Raw genomic sequence first — 20,412 nt, 5'->3', positions numbered from 1 at the left:
ATTAAAAATTAAAACCTTATCCAGGCACTAGTAGCTCATCCCTATAATCCTAGCTACTCAGGAGGCTAAGATTTGGAGGACTGTGGTCCAAAGCCAGCCTGGGGGGGAGGGACTCCATCTCTAACCAGGAAAAAGTTTGGCTGGAGGAATGGTTCAAGGGGTAGAGAACCAGTCTTGAGAAAAAATATATTGTGGTACATTGATACAATGGACTATGACCTTTTGATTAAAAATAACAAAATACTGATGCGAAATATGACTTAAATGAACTGTGAAAACACATCATGAAGACTAAAAGCAGCCAGCCACAAAAGACCACGTATCTTATAAGTCATCTATACAAAAAGTCTACCAGGAGAGACAGCATATCAAGTTGATTAGTGATCTGTCCTGTCTGCCTTTAACTTGGAAGCACCATTTACATTTCATGGTAGACTACTAGCTTGTATTTCCATAGTGATTCCATTTCTCCATTGCCTAAGTTGGGGGAGAAAATAAGAAGTGACTACTCATTGATAAAGGGGTCTTTTTTGAGGAGATCAAAATGATTTTAAGAAGAACATGCTGGAAATCAAGGAATTTTGTGTTCTACCTAAGTGAATTGTGTACTTCCTTCTCAACAGGGAGATTAAAACAGCATCATTGGAAAAGCACGGTATTAAAGGGAATAACCTAGATGGAAGAGACTATGGGGTGTGGTAGAAGAGGAAATCCACAAGGCTGGAGGACAGAGAAGGAGAAGCAATGTGAAGGGCAGAGGCCAAGGCAGGGAGCCAGCCCTCAGGCCTTGGAGATCCCATGAGGAGGTTGATTGTTATCATTGGGTAGTGGAAAGCCTCTGAAGACATTTAAGCAGGGAGTCACTGGGCATATTAAAATTTTTCACATTTACTAACTGATAAATCAAACTTCATATTTCTATTATGTGATTAACAAAGCAAGTAGAATACTTGTGTGTTTGCCAGTTCTGGGGCTTGAACTCGTGGTCTAGGCACTGTCCCTGAGCTCCTTTTGGTCAATGTTAGCACTCTACCACTTAAAGCCATGGTTCCACTTCTAGCTTTTTTGATAACTAATTGGAGATAAGAGTCTAATGGGCTTTCCTTGCTTGGACTGGCTTCAAACCACAATCCTCAGACCTCAGTCTCCTGAGCATCTAGGATTTTAAGTGTGAGCCACCAATGCCCAGAACTTGTTTTTGCTGTTATTTCTTGTTTTGTTTTTAACATTTTCCCCCAAAGAATTCAGGCCCTGCCCTGCAGTTTGGGGACAGGGCTCAGGTCCTGTGTTGCTGGGTATGGTATTTCATGTGCTTTTATAGCTCCATATTGCTTTTCAAAGTGGGGACAAGCTGGACATGGCCACATTCAGATGTTGGCCCTATGTTCCCCACTTAGGAGTCCAGGCTTCACTGAGCTCTTTATCCTTCTCCAGATGGTCAAATGAAGGAAAGTATCTGGTAAAATGTGAATTCCGCTTCATTTAACGCAGCTTACATAGGTGTGGTGTAGTTGAGGCCTCTACAGGAAAAGCTGATTTCAAGTTCTGGCACTAAGATTAGCTGATTCACAAAAGACTGTTAGGCTATGTTTCTTCCCTGTGCATCTGTCCTGTCTGCTTTTAATTTGGAAGCATCAGTTTTAATTTAGTGGTGGGACTGTAAACTCCATTTCTGTGAACACAGAATGACATACTTTGTGGAACAGGGGATGCTGGCCAAGATCTGACTCTTAAGTAATTGATGGCCGGTGACTAGCTGAGAAATGCTCCAGTGTGAACACTTTCCATGGCAAAAGCCTTGTCCTATCAGCTGGATTGCAAGCAATCCTAGCTGGGCTACTGCCCATGGAAATACAGGTCATGTCCTGAGCCATGATTCCCCAGAGACTAAAAGGAGCCTCCAGTTCATTCTACACATTGAAAGCCTTTCCAGTTCTTCCCTCCCTACTGTCTTTTCCCTTTATCAGGAGCCTGTCCCCCAATGCATAGATTTCCTCATCTTTGGGAGTCAACCCTATCAGGAAGGAGGCCTTCAACATTCAGGGTTGTTTTTTTCTGGTGAAAAGGACAATCTTTTCATCACATTTAAAAACCAATTTTTAAAAATCTCACTCATGTCCAATCTATTGTGTATGAGAGAGGGAGGAATAACAGGCCTGATGTTACGTCACCCTTGTGGTTTAAGAAATCTTTTTCACAACATGTAGACTGTTTTTTGGGTCTAGAGTTGGGAGAGAAAGAAGGGAAAAGGGTATAAAGCAAGAGGATCAGAGATAAAGGGGAGAAAAATAAATCCTCTTCCAAACAAGAAAGAAGGGGTAAGCCAATGAATGACATACACAGAGCTTTCTTGAGATTGGAGTCTTCTATAATACAGAGAACTTGGGTACAGAATTCCATAATGCTTTTTACTTTAAATACCAAATTCTATTTAAATTGATCTGTCTTGGACTAGTGTGTGTGTGTGTGTGTGTGTGTGTGTGTGTGTGTGTCTGTGTGTGTGTGTGTGTGTGTGTCTGTGTGTCTGTGTGTGTGTGTGTGTGTAAACTCAAGTGGTAGAGTACGGCATATACAAGACACCGAGTTCCATCCCCAGTACCACAAAATAGAATAAATATCCATGTGTCTTGGCTCACTGTTGAATCTCTACATGATGCCTAGTACAAAGTATGTTTTAATGCATATTTTTAAATGTATCAGTGCACTGCTGTAGGTCACAGAGCATGGGGAATGTAACTCAGAATTTTGGGGGTGTCTGGTACAGAAAAACAACAGGGGCACAGCTCATGGAGTTGCCTACTCCTGGGTCTGAGTTGAAGTCTTAGCTTGGCTGCTCACCAGTTGTGTACCCTCAGGGGAAAACATTACTTAAGCTGCTTAATTCTCTTTCCTCAAATTGAAATAAACACAATCCTAGGACCCATTTCATGTGATTGCTGGGAGGAATAATTGAAGCAAAGGCTAAAAGGTGCTAGAAATGTGCTGGGAACATAAGAAACCCTTAGTACTAGTGACTATTGTTAAATAGCTTGGAGGGGGCACATGGCTGCCTCATGCAATGATTCTTGCCATATGTCTCCCCAAAATGTCCTTGAACTGCCACCCTTGTTTTACATGAAACTGGATGCCAATTCCTTCTATACACCATAGTGAAGCCAACATTACACACTCTTGTTGGTTTTACTTAAGTGTGAAGAGTCCCATTGTCCTGAAACAAATGTGGGTTTGTGAAAAATCATCTCTCCACGGAGGATGGGGCCACGAGGCTCCAGCACAAACAAGCAACCTTCCCAGATGGTTCGCAAAGTATTGCAGATTTTGCCAAGTGTGTTTTCCCCTAGTTTAAAAAAATCCCTGCATATTTTAAATGAAATATAATCCACATGTTCCTAGTCAAGTAATCATAAGGGACAGAAGTAGGAAAAGAAGAGAGTCCCATCGGTTCTGAGAGAGATGGCCACAGCTGGACCTGTGCTCTCACCGAAGGGCCTCTGACTGCAGGAGCTGACACGGGCTGTGCTGATCCCCTACTCCATACCACAAACAGTCACTTCACCCCATGTTTATGGGCCACTCACCAACCCAACCCCAAATGAACTAGGCCCTATGAGTGTGCAGTAGAGGCACATGTGATATCTCCCTTAAAAAAAAAAAAAAGACTATGGGGGTCAGCAAAAGTCTGTTGTAAAGGCCAAGACAGGAAGCATCTTTGACGGGGTAGGATGTGTAGTCTCTGCTGCAATTAGTCATCTCTACTGTCGAACAATGTATAAACCACTGGGGCAGATGTGGTAGACTTCTTGATGTGACGAGACAGACGACAGATGAGCTTAAAAGGAGGAAACATCTGTGCTAGTTCAGTTTCAGAAGTTTCATTCCATGGTTGGTGACCCTGCAGGTTCTGGGTGCATGTCATGAAGGGTGCTCACCTCATGGTGGACAGGAAGCAGAGAGAGGGAATGCCCCTATTTCTGGGCTTTCTACATTTTGTCCTCTTCTTCAATCTGGGCCCCGGGCCCAGGGGATGATGCCACCCATATTCAGGAAGATCTGTGTCCCTTAGTTAATTTTCTCTGGAAATATCTCCCGAGGCATACTCAGAGGTGTGCTTTACTAAGCTCCTAGGTAACCTCTCAATCCAACCCAGTGGATGATCAACATTAATCATCACAGTGTGCACTGTTGAAACCTTCTACATGTAAATAAAGAGAACAAGGTCAAGTTTCAGCTGTGAGGTACAGTTTACTGGTCCCTAGGTTAGATTATGCCAAGAATGACCACCTACCTCAGACAAACACTCAGAGAGTATATAAATCTGTGTCAATCAATGAAAAGGGGGGCTCTGTCAAACATACCTAGGAATTCTGTGACAAGAGGTACCAAAGGCCCATGGCTATACCTCCCAGGAAAAAGTAGACTCAAATTCTGTTCCTGACACTTGCTACTTGTGTAACTTAAGACAAATTATGGAATTTCTGCCAGCCTCAACTTGCTCATCATAAAAATGGACAGAATAAATGTTCCATACTTCTTTTCCTTTTATAATGTGCCAAGTGTTTTTTTAATGGAAATATCTTCAAGAATGTCCAGTTCCTAGGTAGTCAGAATATTTTAATTGTACATAGTAATATTATAAAATCATGAAAAATGTCCTTTAGTCTCAAAATTAAATGAGATACTGGATAAAACTTTCATGCGATTTCTGGCATCTAGTATTCAACTTCCATTCAGAACGACTGAACATAGATTTGGAGTGTTACTGTTCTGAGATTTATGCCTCCTCTGCCACTCAATCAAATAGCCCAAGGGTGAGCAAACTTAGACCGTAAATGACCCATGACACATGTTTTAGCCTATGTAGGCCACAAGGATTTTTTTAAGTGACACTCAAAAAATTCACAAATCTTCAAAAATGTAAAAATCATTCTATCAGTACAAAACCAGGCAGTGAGCCACATTTGTCCTGAGGGCTAAAATCAGCTGACCTCTGCTCTAGATGCCTGCTCTAGTCAATCAAAGTAAAATGCAAAACACATCCTAAGACACATCTGTAATTTAAAATTTTCTAGTAGTCACACTAGAAAAAGGAAACGCAGGTGAAGCTAATTCTAATAATAAACTTTATTTGATCTGACATATTCAAAATATTAACATTTCAACAAATAATTAGTATTAAAATTTTATTCACTATTTTGCATTTTCTCTTTTTGTACTAAGCCTTTGAACTCAAATTTCATAGCCCCAACGCATCTCTGCATTTCAATGAATGAGGTTTTTGGAGCCTGTAGTTGCTGTGCAGCCTTGAGTTCGTGACTCAGCTTCACTGAACCTCACTTCCTGTATCTTCAAGTGGGGGTCATCATAAACCCTTGAGTTGTACATAGGACTTAATTAATTGCTTTTGTTATGGGGAAGCCTTAGTTCAGAATCCAGAAAATAAGAGACACGAGCAAAAATGGTAACTAATTATTACTCTGGTTTTTTTTTTTTTTTGAGTGAGATAGCAGGCAACTCTGACTAATCTTTCCTTACTGATGTTGTATACCCAGCATGCTTAGGAATGCGACTGCCCATAAGGTCCAAAGTACTAGTGTGTGGCCCACATAGCCACACACGGTGAGTAGAGCATGAAACCATAGGCTGAAAAGGAGTGGAGAAAACAAACCAGTCATGTGATCTATTCCCGTAACAGCAGAGATCCCCAAGTCTCTAAGAATTGCAGTTCCATGATGAGGTACTGCATGTTGCTGCTCTTGCTGAGCAATGGCCTGACATCTCAGCAGGTAAAGTTGACCACTGTCCTCCACAGGGGAACATTTCCAAGTCTGAGTCTCTTGATGATCTTACTGAGGACTGAACTGCTTGAGGAAAGGAGGTACAAACTGACTTATTTTCTGACATGCATACATTTCGTCTAATCTTCATGCGAAAAGATTACATCTCATTTGTATGAGCATAAATTTGACCTCACCAATTCTGGGAGAAATTATCCTCTTTCTTATGAAATAGGCAAGCACATTGTTACAATTATAGTTACTTTTTCTTACTATTAAAACAATGAGAGTAAGAATTAATATTAATGAGCGGACATATTTCTTCCATGCTATATTAAGACTTTTATAAAGGCAAGCCTATGTATCTTTGACTCAATAGAAAAGCATATTTTGATTCAACACACATTTAAACAGAACTTGAGAAATATAGCAGCTTTCTTTTTAAAGCCCCCTCTACTATGATCCAAACATAGACATATATAACTTACAAAACACCAGTGACTTATTTTAGGCTTACAGGCTACATGGTCTCTGATGTGACTGTTCAACTTTCTCACTCCAAGTGCCAAAGTAGTTTTAGATGATATGGAAAGTAATGAGCATGACTCTGTTTCAATAACTATTTATAAAAATTACACAGTCAGTTTCATTCAGGCCACAGTTAATTGCTGTTCTGGTCTAATAAACAAATAGCCAAGAAAACACCCAAAAAATCTCTTTAAAATTCATAAAACATTTATGTCCATTGTTTCAACATAAGGCAAATTACTAATGTTGGGAGAATACCAGCTTGGGAATTAGGAGGGACTGAGATTCTATTCCATTTCAAGTCACAAATATGAGTAGTACTAGCCTCAAAGAATGGCAGAAGAAGAGAAGGCATAGAATCAAACTGAGTAAAAGCAGAAAAAGTGTGTCAATTTATTTATCCAATTAAATACAAATTTATTGAAAACTTATAGCTTTCCAGACATGAAAAATAAAGTTTCAGTCATCAGTGACAAGACTTTGGTAGAGGGTTTTCATTTTATTACTTGTTTGTTTCAAGATGTTCTCGATACTCCTAAAAGTCAGAACATGAAGTAATTCCTGTCCTGGTTAGGTGAAAAACAATAGCAGCTCAAATCCTGGCTTTTCAGAAAGACAATTCCTAAGTGTACATGGGAGTAATTAAAACCAAAAAATGGAAAATAATTTTTTTAAAAAAACCTGGTTATATTAGTGTTGTTACTGGGCATTAATACCATATGACATAATTGGCACTTGCCTCCAAGCCTCGTCTGAATCCAGAATTCTAAAGCCCTTTCGTAAGACCAATAAACATCCGCTTAGAAGAGGAGCCCTACACCCTGGCTAGAATAATGGAACAGAAGGGTGTGTTTCCTTTAAAGTATAGTAATCTGTTACGAGAGTATCACATCACTGTATTTGTGACAATAATTACATACACACAGCTACAAAATTTAGGAGAGTTATCAATTTAAAACAAGCAAACAAACGAATGAACAAACATCCCTGCAGAAGCAGCAGTGTTAGCTGGATGAGGAGATTGAGGTTTGGTGCACTTTTCCAAGGCTAGATGTGACCAGACTGGAAAGGAATGCAGATGATTCTAGCAATGGTTTTATTACCATGGTTTCTCCTCCTTCTCCAAGACGTCCTCACTTCAAGCAAGAAGAATTTATTAACAAGTGGAAATCATTACTTGGGCATAATAGTCAGCAGAACACCATCAGGAACAACAGAGGCTTCCCACTGGCTGGATGTCTGCTGGGATTGCCTCGGTTTTCCTACACTGAAAGACAGTACTTCAAAAACCCACCAGTGTGTATTCTGAGGTTCGTTCCCTGACTTCACTGTTTAAAAAGATTTGTCTACTCCCAGAGAGGGTCAGAAGGGAGTCACTGAGAGAGACCGAGAGAACAGAGATAAACAGAGACAACAGAAAAGCAGACAGAGGGAGGAGGAAAAGAGAGAGAAGCAGAGAAAGAGGAAATTAAGAGAACTGTGAGAAAACACGATGATCGCAGAGGATTCGCTTGCCCACAATGTCTTGTTTGTAGATTCATAGTCTCCAGAGGACACAGCAAGATGTGTTGAAGCCATCGGAATGAGGTGATACACCGTATGTGTGCCCCCCTTAGTGGTTGGTGAAATGAGCTGGGCTCTTGGGGATGCAGCTCTTTCTTTAGCTCAATCAATGTTTTAAAAAAATTTAAGTCTGAGCTGGGCGCCAATGGCTCACCCCTGTAATCCTAGCTACTCAGGAGCTGAGATCTGAGGATTGAAGTTCAAAGCCAGCCCAATCAGGAAAGGCTCTGAGACTCTTATCTCCAATAAACCATTCAGAAAACCTGTAATGGTGCTGTGGCTCAAGTGGTAGAGCACTAGCTTTGAGATGAAGAGCTGAGGGACAGTGCCCAGGTCCAGAGTTCAAACCCCATGACCAACAAAAAAAACCCCAATTACGTCTGGAAGATTTGAGTAAGATTCCAGTGCTTAGATTTTCTCAACAAGTGTGTTTTTCAGGGGAAGTGGCAATAGCAGCGGAATGGCTTATTTCCCCTCCTGTATTTCCCCTCCCCTTTCTTTGTAGGGATTATTTAAGGATGACAAGACAGACACCACCACAATAGAAAAATGACCCTTTCTAACACATCAGGTCTTAGCTTGTGTGTTTCACATGCCTGTGTTCCTCTATTTCAGTTGTATTCGTATCAGGTCCACAATTTTTATCAAATATGTGACAGGTTTTTTGTTGTTGTTGTTTTGTTTTTGCCAATCCTGGGGCTTAAACTCAGGGCCTGGGCACTGTCCCTAAGCTTCTTTTGCTCAAGGATAGCACTCTACCACTTGAGCCAGAGCTCCACTTCTTGCTTTTCCTGTGTATGTGGTACTGAGGAATCAAACGCAGGGCTTCATGCATTCTAGGCAAGTACTCTACCACCAAGCCACATTCCCACTCTGTCTGTTTATTTACATAAGATTTATTCATTTAAAATGGCATTTGCCCCCACTTACATAATCTGCATAAATGTGAAACTTTATATCGCTGCTAGTAGCTGAAAAGCATTTCCACTTGTGGAGGAGTTTGTCCCTAACAACACACAAACAAACTAAACCGAGCATGCAAAATCTAGCTAAATACATTGGCTTCACCAAGGCTCTATTCCACAGGCTTGGTGTCTCAGGTAAGGGAATTTAGCAAGCTTTAGAAAGTATAGAGGGCGGGCTGGGAAGGTGGCTCAGTGGTAGAGCGCTTGCCTTGCATTTTTGAGGCCCTGGGTTCGATTCCTCAGCACCACATAAGCAAAGAAAAAAAAAAAAATTATAGAGGGCAAGTTAGCACGAAAGGAAGACATGCTCCTTGGAGGAGCCAGAAAGGGAGACTAAGAAGTGAAAAAAAAGAATGACTTTCTTACTGTGCAGTCCAACATCGTTTAATGTCCATTTCCAAAAAAGAAACTAACTCTGGACATTGGAGTGTCTTAGTTCAATCATTTAGGGGCCAGCCTACCAGCAGTCTTGTGATTTTGAACCCCTTATTAGACTCCCAACAGTACTGGTACATACAATGCCTCCCATGATCCTCATGATAACCTAGCAACATAGAGGGGATCAGAAATTTTCAGTCTTCAGGAACAAAAAGTGAAATAAGATATTTTCAGCTCATACAGAAAGTTGATGATAAAGCCCACTAGACCTTACAGTGTTGTTTTGTTCTCACTTTAAAACATTTACTGAAGGGCTGAAAATACAGCTCCATGGCAGAGTATTTGCCCAGCACACACAAGGCCCTGGGTTTCATCCCTGGTGGTGGAAAAGAAGACCAGACATTTTGAAAATTATTGATAAATATTACTATTACATATTCAATGAGGTTTTATACATTTTCTTTTAAAAATTCATCTTTCTCCTTCAACTAAGAGAAAGGTATTCATAAATAGACTTCACTAATTTATAACTCAACACTTGATCTGTTGTGTTCACCAATGGAAAGACTCTAATGATGTTTCAAATCCTTTCCCTATCAACATTTAGGCAGAAACAGAATTATGAGCAGCCACCAAAAATTCTGAGGTGACAACATTCAAGCTTTTGGACTCCTTGAATGCTATGTTTTTCGATGGCACCTTTTTCAGCAGTAAGTTCTCTGATCCATGTAGCACAATATTCTACTGCCACTGAGGAAGACTGTGTGAGGCTTGGATACAGGCTATATATTACAGGACAATACTCTAGTTTCAGATCAGAAATTTATGGAAGGATCAGAAGTCTCTATAAGTTGTGTTTTGATTGAAACAGCAACTCAACCATTTGGGACCTGGTCAGTTGTGCTTACTGGAATGAGTTCTGAACAAATGAACTGATCACCAATCCCATTTGGTTATCTTGTATGACTGAAATAATTCTGCCAAGTAAAACAACCAGTCCTAGTTATGATGACGGTAGAATTGGAGTGTCTACAGAGTGGAGGAGATGAACCATTAACTTCATCAGCTGTATAAACAAAGTTTCTGACCAGTGGAAAATGTTAGCCAATATCCAAGGCAAGGGAAGGGCTTCAGAAGAAGAAGAAAAAAAACTGGAGAGGCTGTTAATGGAATATAGTGTGTCCCTAGACCTCAGAGTGGGGTGGGGGTAGGGGGGCTGAAAATTCTTTCTCATGGTACATTTAAGAACTGGTAAGAGTTTGAATTTGAGGCAGCCTCTAGCTGGAAGACAATGGAAGGTATACTTCATAACTCATCTGCCTGCCCTGCTGCTAAAACTTTGTTGATCCTGTGCCTGAGTCACAATGTTAGAATTGTGAAGCCATGTCAGGTTTAACAAGGAAAAGTACAGAGCATATTACCTACATAACACACATATCCTGAATCCTGTTATTTTAAAGATTTTTTTAGAAAGTGTGAGTAGTTCTAATGAAGTAGTTCTAATGAAGATATCCACATTATCTACAACCATTGAGTTTAGTGGAGAAGCTCTACAAGATTCTATGGAAAAGTATGTATTAAAGATATATTATTATGAAAATGCCAAGACTATTCTAATATACATATTCAGCTTATATATTGGCTGCCTCATAAGTCTATAAACAAAGCACTTGTGAACAGGACTGCCAGTCTTGATGGTAAGAGCAGCTGTCCTGCTCATTTGCCAGAATCTTACCCAACTTTGTCACATTGTAGTTACTTAATGAATGATAGGTTGGATTTTATGTGTACTGATGGGTTTTACTTATTCTATTTGTCCAGAGAATCAGAGAAAGAGAGAGAGAGAGAGAGAGGAAATATAAGGCACTGACATCAGTAGCTGTGCAAATGATAGTAAAGTAATTCATTTCAAGTATGTTCTATGCATTGGCCCCAGGTCCACGGGGCTCAGTCTGGTCAAAGTAATATTTAAATTGAATATCTTGAAATTTAAAACACTTCTATTCATCCAGAGTAACCAAGTATGTGTGGAGACATATTGAAATATTCTTAAATTTTAAAAAATCAAGTTAAATTATTTTTGGTTCACCTATGTGGTAGGTTTTTCTGCAAATCTCTCTTATATCCTTCCAAGCAATTTCAGTGACACAGTAAATGTAGCTTCTCTATCTTCTATTCACTCTTTCTCTTTATTATATGGTTTCAATTAGCTCCTTTAATTTTACTAACTAGATTTTCCACAATGAAAAAGATTCTAGAAGGTAACTTAGCAAGAAATGATCCCCTCCTGCTCAGGAAAGAAAGTAGAGAAGACACAAAATGGTGTGTTTTCAAGCATAAAGGAGTTCTGTCCTGGTAACTAACACAAGTAGATATGTCTAATTGTATCTCAGGGATTTCTTGGATCCCAAGCAACATCCATAGCCACATATGCTGAAACTTCATGAAGTCTTAGGGCCAGCTAGTCAGGAAAGGCATATGCGTGTACATCATTAACTCACTAAGGCACAACTTCCTGTTTGCACAGGAAGTGGCAGAAGTGGAAGGGCTGGCAATAGGAAAAAGGCCTGGGGCACGTCCTCGGCTCCCAGGGGCTGAGTCTGTACCACATTACCCTTTCCTAAGCCCATGAAAACTCGCATCATGGAGAAGTGAGGCTGGAACAGGATGTGTCTGCCAGATGTTTTCTCATTCTTCATTTCAACGTTCACTCTAGTTCATTCCCTAGCACTCAAAGAAAAAATAAAAAGGAACAAAGAACAGAATATCTATTGTTATAGGATATTCAAACATCATTTCTCCTCTCCTCTCCCCCTTTCTTTAAGGTTAAAATAGTCATTGGTATGCCATCTTAAAGACCAGTAGAACAAAGCAAACTGACTCTCATTTTCTTTTGACAATAAATCTGGGGGAACCAAAGCCTGCTATGACTCCAGTTCAATATTATCTCAGGCTGCGTGGGGAAGGGGGGTGGGGGGGGGAAGAGACAGATGATGCTAAGCTATGTAGAATCAGTTTCCCTATGAACAGTAGTGACTTTGTCCCCCTAGGGAACATCCAACAATGTCTGGAGACAGTTTGGGCTGTTATTACTGAAGGGCAATGCTACTGGCATCTAGTGGGTAGAAGCCAAGAATGCTGCTAATCATTTGCAATGTGGAAGACACATTATGGACATTAGATTGAGAAGTCCTGCTTTAAAAAATATTTGATTTAAGAGCTTCATGTGAATATTCTATCAGTTTTGGGTCTTACTATAAATGGTTTATGGGCAGAAAAAGGTTTTTATTTGAAACTAAAAGAGAGGAGTTGTTTCCAATAATAAGATTATCTTCCTTTCTTTTTGTAGTACTGGACATTGAACCCTGCAAAGGCTACAAAAAGCTACAAAAGCTCTCTCCTTTTGAGCTACCTCTCAGACACTTATTTTTTATATCTTGTTTTTGACATAGTCTCACTAACTTGACCCTACTAGCTTCCAACTCATAATCTTCCTATTTGTCTAACCAGTGGGTGGTATTCCAGGTATGCACCACCATGCCAGACAAAAGGTTCTTCTTAAAATTGACAAATTAACCATAGCTTGTTTTTGCTATTTATGCCTGAAATTTCTACCAGTGACCTTTCTTTTCTAATATGAAACCCACGGTAAAATTCTCAAAGGCCATTCTCTGATGTGCAAAATTCACTCATTAACTACTACTCAGAGCAATCTTCATGTGAACTTCTTTGCCTCTTCTCACTTTTTTCCTTTATTCAGGGCACTCATTAACCAATATTCCATCAACAAGTGTCTGCATCTAAACCAATTACAGAATACTCCAGAGCTGTCATATGAGAAGCAACTTGATGGCCCATATGTGCATGTAATATGGAGTTACCACCACCACTTGAACTACACAAGAATCTTGCCCTGGACCCTGAGTTTTAGAGGACGGATGCTCCTCTGGAGCTTGTCCCCAAGGCCACTTCAGTGTGCCCATACATAGCCCAGACAACACTTCTTCTCTATCATAGTTTGGGTGCCAGGGACTGGCACCTGTTATTGCCTGTTGATATTTTTATGCCTATCTGCAGAGCCAGAACTGACCTCTTCTCCTAGGGCATCATTCAGTTGTGGGGAACAAATGCCCAGAAATGTGTATCACATGACCCAAGTAAAGGCAGCTTGGTCACTTAATAAGAGGAGGGAAGTTATTAGAGCAAGGACCTGGAAAGAAAGATGATTATGACGATTAAACAATAAGGAAAGGAAGGACAGGGAAAATCAAGCTCCCTTCTTTTTTTCTCTCATAATTTCAGAGGGCTGCACATTGAGCTAGACCACTTCTGCTCCTCTTGGTGGTGATTTTTGGTAAATTCTTTAACTTTGCACTGGAGAAATGGGTGTTGAGGTACCCCCAAAGAGGGAAGAACTTAGGAAGACTCTAGAAAGCAAACACTCTCAAGATGACTTCTACTGCCCTCTTGTCCAGAAGAAGGTCTGATTTAATTCTGGGAAAAGGACTGAAAACAATGACGTTTTCCTTCCTTCATGTACAGTGTTCAGGCCAGAACACCCAGGGAAGACAGATAGGAGAGGGTCACTGTTTAAAACAGACAAGGGTCTATTTCCAAGATGTTTGGGGACTTTTCTCCCTAGGAACAAGCTGAGCCCAGAAGCCTGGTGGCTCTAGTGATATCTAGAACAGTCTAAATTACTCACTCACAGTCGTCAGGTCCCAAAGAAGTCCATGAGAGCCAAGTCCACAGCCCAGCCAAACACAAGGCAAAATGTGGCTGCCTGTGTGACAAATGGCCCGTTGTTTCCTCCTGGAGGGAGTGGACTCGTTGCTGTCCTCAGTGGCAGGAGGGAAGAGACCCACCTCAGTAAGGGAGGAGTCCTCGTCTCCCACCCTCAAGTCCAGGGTGTGCCTGGGAAAGAGCATCTTGGCCTCAACTCAGAATAGGTATGCTTCCAAGAGAAAATTATACCACTCAGAAAGTTAGTCATTAATGTAATGGTATGAATCTACAATGAGAAAAAGACTGAAGCTGACATGATTTTTATCTTTGATATTATAGCTTCTGAAGTAGAGAAGTAATTACGTATGTTAATATTACATCCATTCCGTACACTATGAATTTTTTTATGACTGTTTCTTAATTAATCTTCCCTTTCCCCCACTCCCTGCTCGCTGCAAAGGCAAATAGTCATATAATGCGTCAAGAATGATTTTCAAAGAAAAGCTAGGAATCAGAAAAACTTGGACTTGAATTTGCATTGATGCTTGGCCTTTGGTATTTAGAGAGTAAGCTATAAAAAATAAATAACTAGGCTCAAGGGATGCGGCTCAGTGTCAGAATGCTTGCCTAATGTGTGAGGGGCTGGGCTCAAGCTTGCGCACCGTAACAACAACAAAGTTTCAGTGTGGAGGTTTCACACACAGTATCTAAATGAATCCTCATCAAAGTTGTGGGATATGAACTATTTTTTAAATCCAATTTACAGATGAGAAAACTGAGGCTCTCAATGTGGATCCTGAGCTCCATGGCCCCAGGCTGCTTGTGTACCACACACCGGCCTCTGGGGCCCCTGGAGCTGTCACCCCTGGCTTCATAAGCCAGTGGAGATGGGGGCATGCCGGGGAGGTGAATATAACTGTTTTTACTGCCTCACTAATCATTCTATTCTCTCCACCCCCTTGTCTCCTCCCCTCTCCCCTTATATCTGGCTGTCACATACCTCTGGTCTTCCCTATCTCTAACCTCTCAAGGACCAAGTAACCAAAAGCATCAGAAAAGCAATAACAATTTTCTCTCTGCACTTCCCCCTCAGCAGAATCTAACAGTCCTGGAGAGACTTATGAAAACAAAGCCAAAGCAGCAGCAGCTCCCACCCTCCTGTGTGAAATGCAGACACTAGTGAGATGCCAAGCACAAATCACAAGGCCAGATCTGCTGTCCTCACCTTTCAATTCCCCAGAAACCTGGGCTCTAAGATGCACATTGCTGAAACTTGTATTCCCGGAAGGTTTGGGGTGGATCCCCTGGATATTTGACAATAACAATACAGTTATGAAAATCAGTAAGATCCCATGTACATCCAGAGGGTGGTCGTCAACATTATCTCTGCCTCTGTCAGTGCATTTTGAAGCTGATGAAGATTGGATGAAAGGAAAAGATCTTCAAGAAAATGAAACAACACAAGCAGAACCTTAGTTAGACATGGTGGCACATGCCTCTCATCTTAGCTACTTGGGAGGCAAACCTGGAGGGACTGCAGTTTGAGGCCACGCTGATGGAAAAGTGAGATCCCCATTTTAACAAATAGTCAGGTCAGGTCTGTGAACCTCCTCAGGAAGGCCACACAGCCCTGTTGCCTATGCCTCCTGTACAGACAGCAGGACTGCAGTCCAAGACAGGCCCCTAGGATCTAAATGTGAGCCCATATCAAAAAAATACAACTAAAGCAAAACTAGGAAGGGAGTATGGCTCAAGTGGTAGAAGGCTTGCCTAGAAAGTAGGTCTATGGCCCTAAATTATAATTCCAGTACCACAAAAAAAAGTTCTGAGCACTTGTGAGATACCTGTAGTAATAATTGATCCTTTTCCCCCCTCTCTTCTAATAGATAGGCAAACATCTGCTATGGTTCAGCCACTGCCCTAACGACCGAACAGTGGTATAATAATGAAGAGTCTTACACCCAGAGCTAACAGTCTCATAGCAGAGGGGAAAATCAATCAATAAATGGTCATAAGGAGAAATAACTATGTAGGAGAATTGCAGAAGGAATTTATAATGAGTGACTGGACAGTCAAAGATGTCATCCCTGAGCTGGTGGACCCAAAAGGTAACAGGAGTTAGAAGCAAGCAGGCAGGCAAGGAATTAAAATGAATTGGGGAAGAGTATTCAAGCCTTGGGGAATAGCCTATGCAAACTTGCTAATTACAGGTCAGAAGAAGGGGAAAAGAGAAGTGAATCTTAGTTTCTCTTAACAGGCTCGGAGGTGGCCCAGCCTGAAGGCCTGGTATCTTGTATCTTCTTCCTGCTCTTGTACGTTCAGCTTCTCACCTTGTGAGTTAATCTGTGTCAGGCCCCATGCATCTGTGCAGTTCTCTCTTCCCCAGACCATAAGCACCTAAAGAGCCTCTAGCTCTTTTCCATACCCAGAATGCAAACTCCATGAGAGCTTGAGGTGCTGCTTTCTCTATTGACTGAGCACAAGGCCATGAGACATCCACCCATCAGACATCCACCGATCCATTCCCACTTTTCATGGACGTGGCTTGATAGTAGAGAATGCTGATCTCTCATTGCCGGTCCTGACCAAGGCTGCCTCTCTCCCTCCTTTACATGGCTGACAAGCAGAAAGCAGCCACTCGTGCACATAGGGGAGGCCCACCATTAAAAAACGTTTTAATCAATTCTCAAATTTCTTTTTTTTTATTGTGAAAATACCGTACAGAGGGGTTACAATTACATGAGCAAAGTAATGAGTACATTTCTATTCAAGCATTGTTGCCTCCTCCTTTGTTTCCCCTTCCCATCCTTTCCCTCCCATGTCTCCCCACCCCCACCCCCACCAAAGTTATAAAGTTCATTTTTCGACATAACATCTTGTACATCGCATTGTTGCAATGGGTCCACCTCTATCCCTATTTAAACAATTTGATTTTTCCCTTCCCCTGCACAAATTATACCAACATCAAATACAGTGAAAACAGCAGTTATACTGTGGAGGAGGGACATACAAAGCAACAAAGAAATCATCTTATAAACATGTTAGAAACAATAGCAAGCAAGAAAAAACATTTGAGTCCTTAACTTGGGGTTCATTTCACCTAACATACCTTATCTGACCGTTTCTGCTTATCTCAAACATGTACTAGTTATTGCAAATAAGGGAAACCATGGGACCTATGTTTCTTTGGGCCTGGCTTACTTAATATAATATTTTCAAGTGCTGGAGGGATATCAATACCAAATTTCAAACTCTACTACAAAGCCACAGTAATCAACGCAGCTTGGTACTGGCACAAGAACAGACCTAAGGACCAATGGAATAGAATTGAAAACCCAATTTTCAAATTTCTACACACAGACAATGTTCTCTTTTTAGATTCCTTGAAAATTTGGATTTTCATTATAAGTAATTTGAAGTCTCTCAGTCTTCTCCATTTTTGTTTCTCTACATTTAACTCTGTGTCTCTCTCTCTGTCATGCACACATATACTCACATACCTTTGGAAAACACCTTAAAGGATTATAAAAGTTCAAAATCCTTACAATCAATGAAGACCCCATCAGAGGCTTGAGAAAGAGTTGTAATAGATACGGTGATAGTCATTTTGCTTTGGAAGAAGTAGATGTGTTTGGAAGAGGTGGGTCTGGAGTGTCTCAATTGGAAGAGCTGCAGATTATGGGTCCAAAACAGCAACAAAACCCCAGTCTTTAATTTAGACTTGCCTAAGCTCATCTTCATTGTTACTTTTATTAGTTACACAAGTCTCACTTCACTTTTATTTTAAAAGATGACTCAGGAGGAGTAAGAGTAACATATAAAATCATGCTCCTTCTTATCCTCCCATGTCATCCCCACAGCTCACTTGTAGTAAGCCCTCAGAGTGCCTTTTTATGCATTCCCTTATTTACATGTGTGCATTATGATATACTTACACATATGCATTCCGCTATCTGCTTATGTCATCAGGCCACGGTCTCAGTGAGTTCCACGTCTAAGATTCCAGCAACCATGTATGAAAAATGTTTTAAATACTGCGTGGATATTGAACATGTTCAGATATTTTTCTCATCATCATGTCCAAAATAACACATCAATTAGAGAATTCACATTTTCTTAGGCATTCTAAACTACCTTGACATGATTTAAAGCATGCAGAAGGATTTACATAAGTTTTACTATGCCATTTCATATAAACAACATGAACATCTAAGCATTTATCATCAGAAGGGAGAGTCCTGGTACCAAGCCTCTATGAATACAAGGGAATCGGTAAACACACACTTAGATGTCCTGGCTAAAACCCCAACCTTTCTCAGCTAATACATCTTAGACAGTTTATCCCCAGGATAAGATAATTGACCATAGTATCAGTAATGGCTATGTAAAAGTATATACCAGAGTAGTCCTGAGATAAGCTAGGGCAAAGACAATGTGGACAGAGTCAGGAAGTGAGAACAGAACTTCGCCAGAAATTGACAAGAATTCTTGTTCTGTATAATTATTTCCATCTTTAATAGGCTAAGCTATATTAGAATCACAATTGCTCCACATTATTCAGCCAGCCACAATGAATATGCTAAGCACTTTGTATATATTATTCCTTAAACATATATGGTTCTACAAGGTAGAAGTATACAGATGATGAAACTGAGGGTCCTTTCAAAGCTGAAGGATCTTAAAGATGGCCATGAAGCTAGTAATGATGGAGACATAAGTCCCAGGGCAGTGCTATTAACCACTATATTTCATCCCTCTCCTCAGGTCACAGGGCCTTTTGGGGGTGGGGGTGGGGTGAGGGGAAAGATGATTCATTTTGGTTCCCAAAGACTCTTACAAGCAAACAAATACTGCGCATCCACAGCTGTCACTTGACTGGTTTGTGACAGGTTGGCCCACAACCCTGTGCATCCAGCAAACACAACTCTTAAGACATCCATCCTATGCTTCCCCTCAACCTGCATCCTTGGTGACGCCACAAGACGTCCACATGATCAGAAAGCCCTGGGCTGGCTGCAGCAGGGCTGGGACAGGTGAGAGGACAGGCAGTCAGTGGGTGCAGTCAGCAAGTGGATGAGGAGGAAGGAAACATACGCACCAAGTGCTGTTATTGGAAACTACCTTCATTAGAATACTGTAATTGGCTCCCCCCCCCCCCAGGGCACCGCAGGTTACTGCATGGAGGAGGGGCTGAGGTGAGTGTACTGTGTGGAACCTACTCTCTCTTAGCTTTTCTCCTCCTGCAAAGGCAGCCTGAGTATGGCAGTAGTGAGGTCCTCTTTGGTCTGCCTCCACCACCATCTCCACCCTTTGCTTCCTTCTTAGAGCTCCCTCTGTCCTCCACTAGCCTCATCTCAAGCCTTCTGCTAGAGAAGATGCTACCATTAACAGATGTGAAGAACAGTGTTGGAAGTTGGCATGATGTGCCATATGCTGAATTTGGCAAATATGATTTTTCAAAGCACCTTAATGCTCAGAATGCTTAACCCAGTGTTACAGAGCTCTAATGAAGGGACTACAAGGCACCACAGCAATTCTGGTTACCCCTAAAGAACAGACGGATCTCTAGACCGTACACTTAAAGCTGGAGATGATGGCACTGATTCTGTTCTAGGGGTGCCTAAAGGACAGACGGATCTCTAGACCATACACTTAAAGCTGGAGATGATGCCACTGATTCTGTTCGAGGGGTGCCTTCAATCTTAAGAGGGGAAGTAATTCCCACCCCTCCTGGTTTTTCTAACAAGTCTTGTTACCAAATCACTCTTTAAACTTGACTTTCTGAAAACATCAGTGGGCAAAACTATGAGTTCTGTGCACCCCTTTTCTGGGGTCTGGCAAGAGTACCAGGTGTGGCTTCGTGGCTTTGGGTCTGCACTTTTAGCATACATTGGGATTCTTATAAAATTTAAGCATCTGTCCATTGTTAAAAACTTTGCCTCTCACAGCTGAAATCAGAAAAGCAACCCCTTTTGTAATAGCCTCACAAAAAATAAAATACCTAGGAATTAGCAAAGGAAGTGAAGAACCTCTATAACGAAAACTTTAAAAAGCTGAAAAAGGAAATCAAAGCAGAATGTAGAAAGTGGAAAAACCTCCCATGCTCCTGGATTGGAAGGGTCAACATTGTGAAAATAGTAATACTTCCCAAGGCTATCTACAAATTCAATGCAATACCTATCAATATTCCAACTCATTCTTCAAGGAAATAGAAGAGACAATCCAAAAATTCATATGGAACAATAAAAGACCCTGCATAGCAAAAACAGAAAGAACAGTGCTGCAGGAATATCAATACCAAATTTCAAACTCTACAAAGCCATAGTAATCAAAACCTCAGGACCAATGGAATAGAATTGAAAACCCAGAAATGAAACTACAGACCTACAGCCATCTAATTTTCAATAAGGGAGCTAGAGAAATAGAATGGAAGAAAGAGAGCCTCCTCAATAAATGGTGCTGGCAAAATTGGTTAAACA

The sequence above is a fragment of the Dipodomys spectabilis genome, unplaced genomic scaffold, assembly GCF_019054845.1.
Source record: "Dipodomys spectabilis isolate Male_0828 unplaced genomic scaffold, ASM1905484v1 ptg000258l, whole genome shotgun sequence".
NCBI classification, from domain to species: domain Eukaryota; kingdom Metazoa; phylum Chordata; class Mammalia; order Rodentia; family Heteromyidae; genus Dipodomys; species Dipodomys spectabilis.
This window is presented reverse-complemented; position numbering follows the sequence as displayed.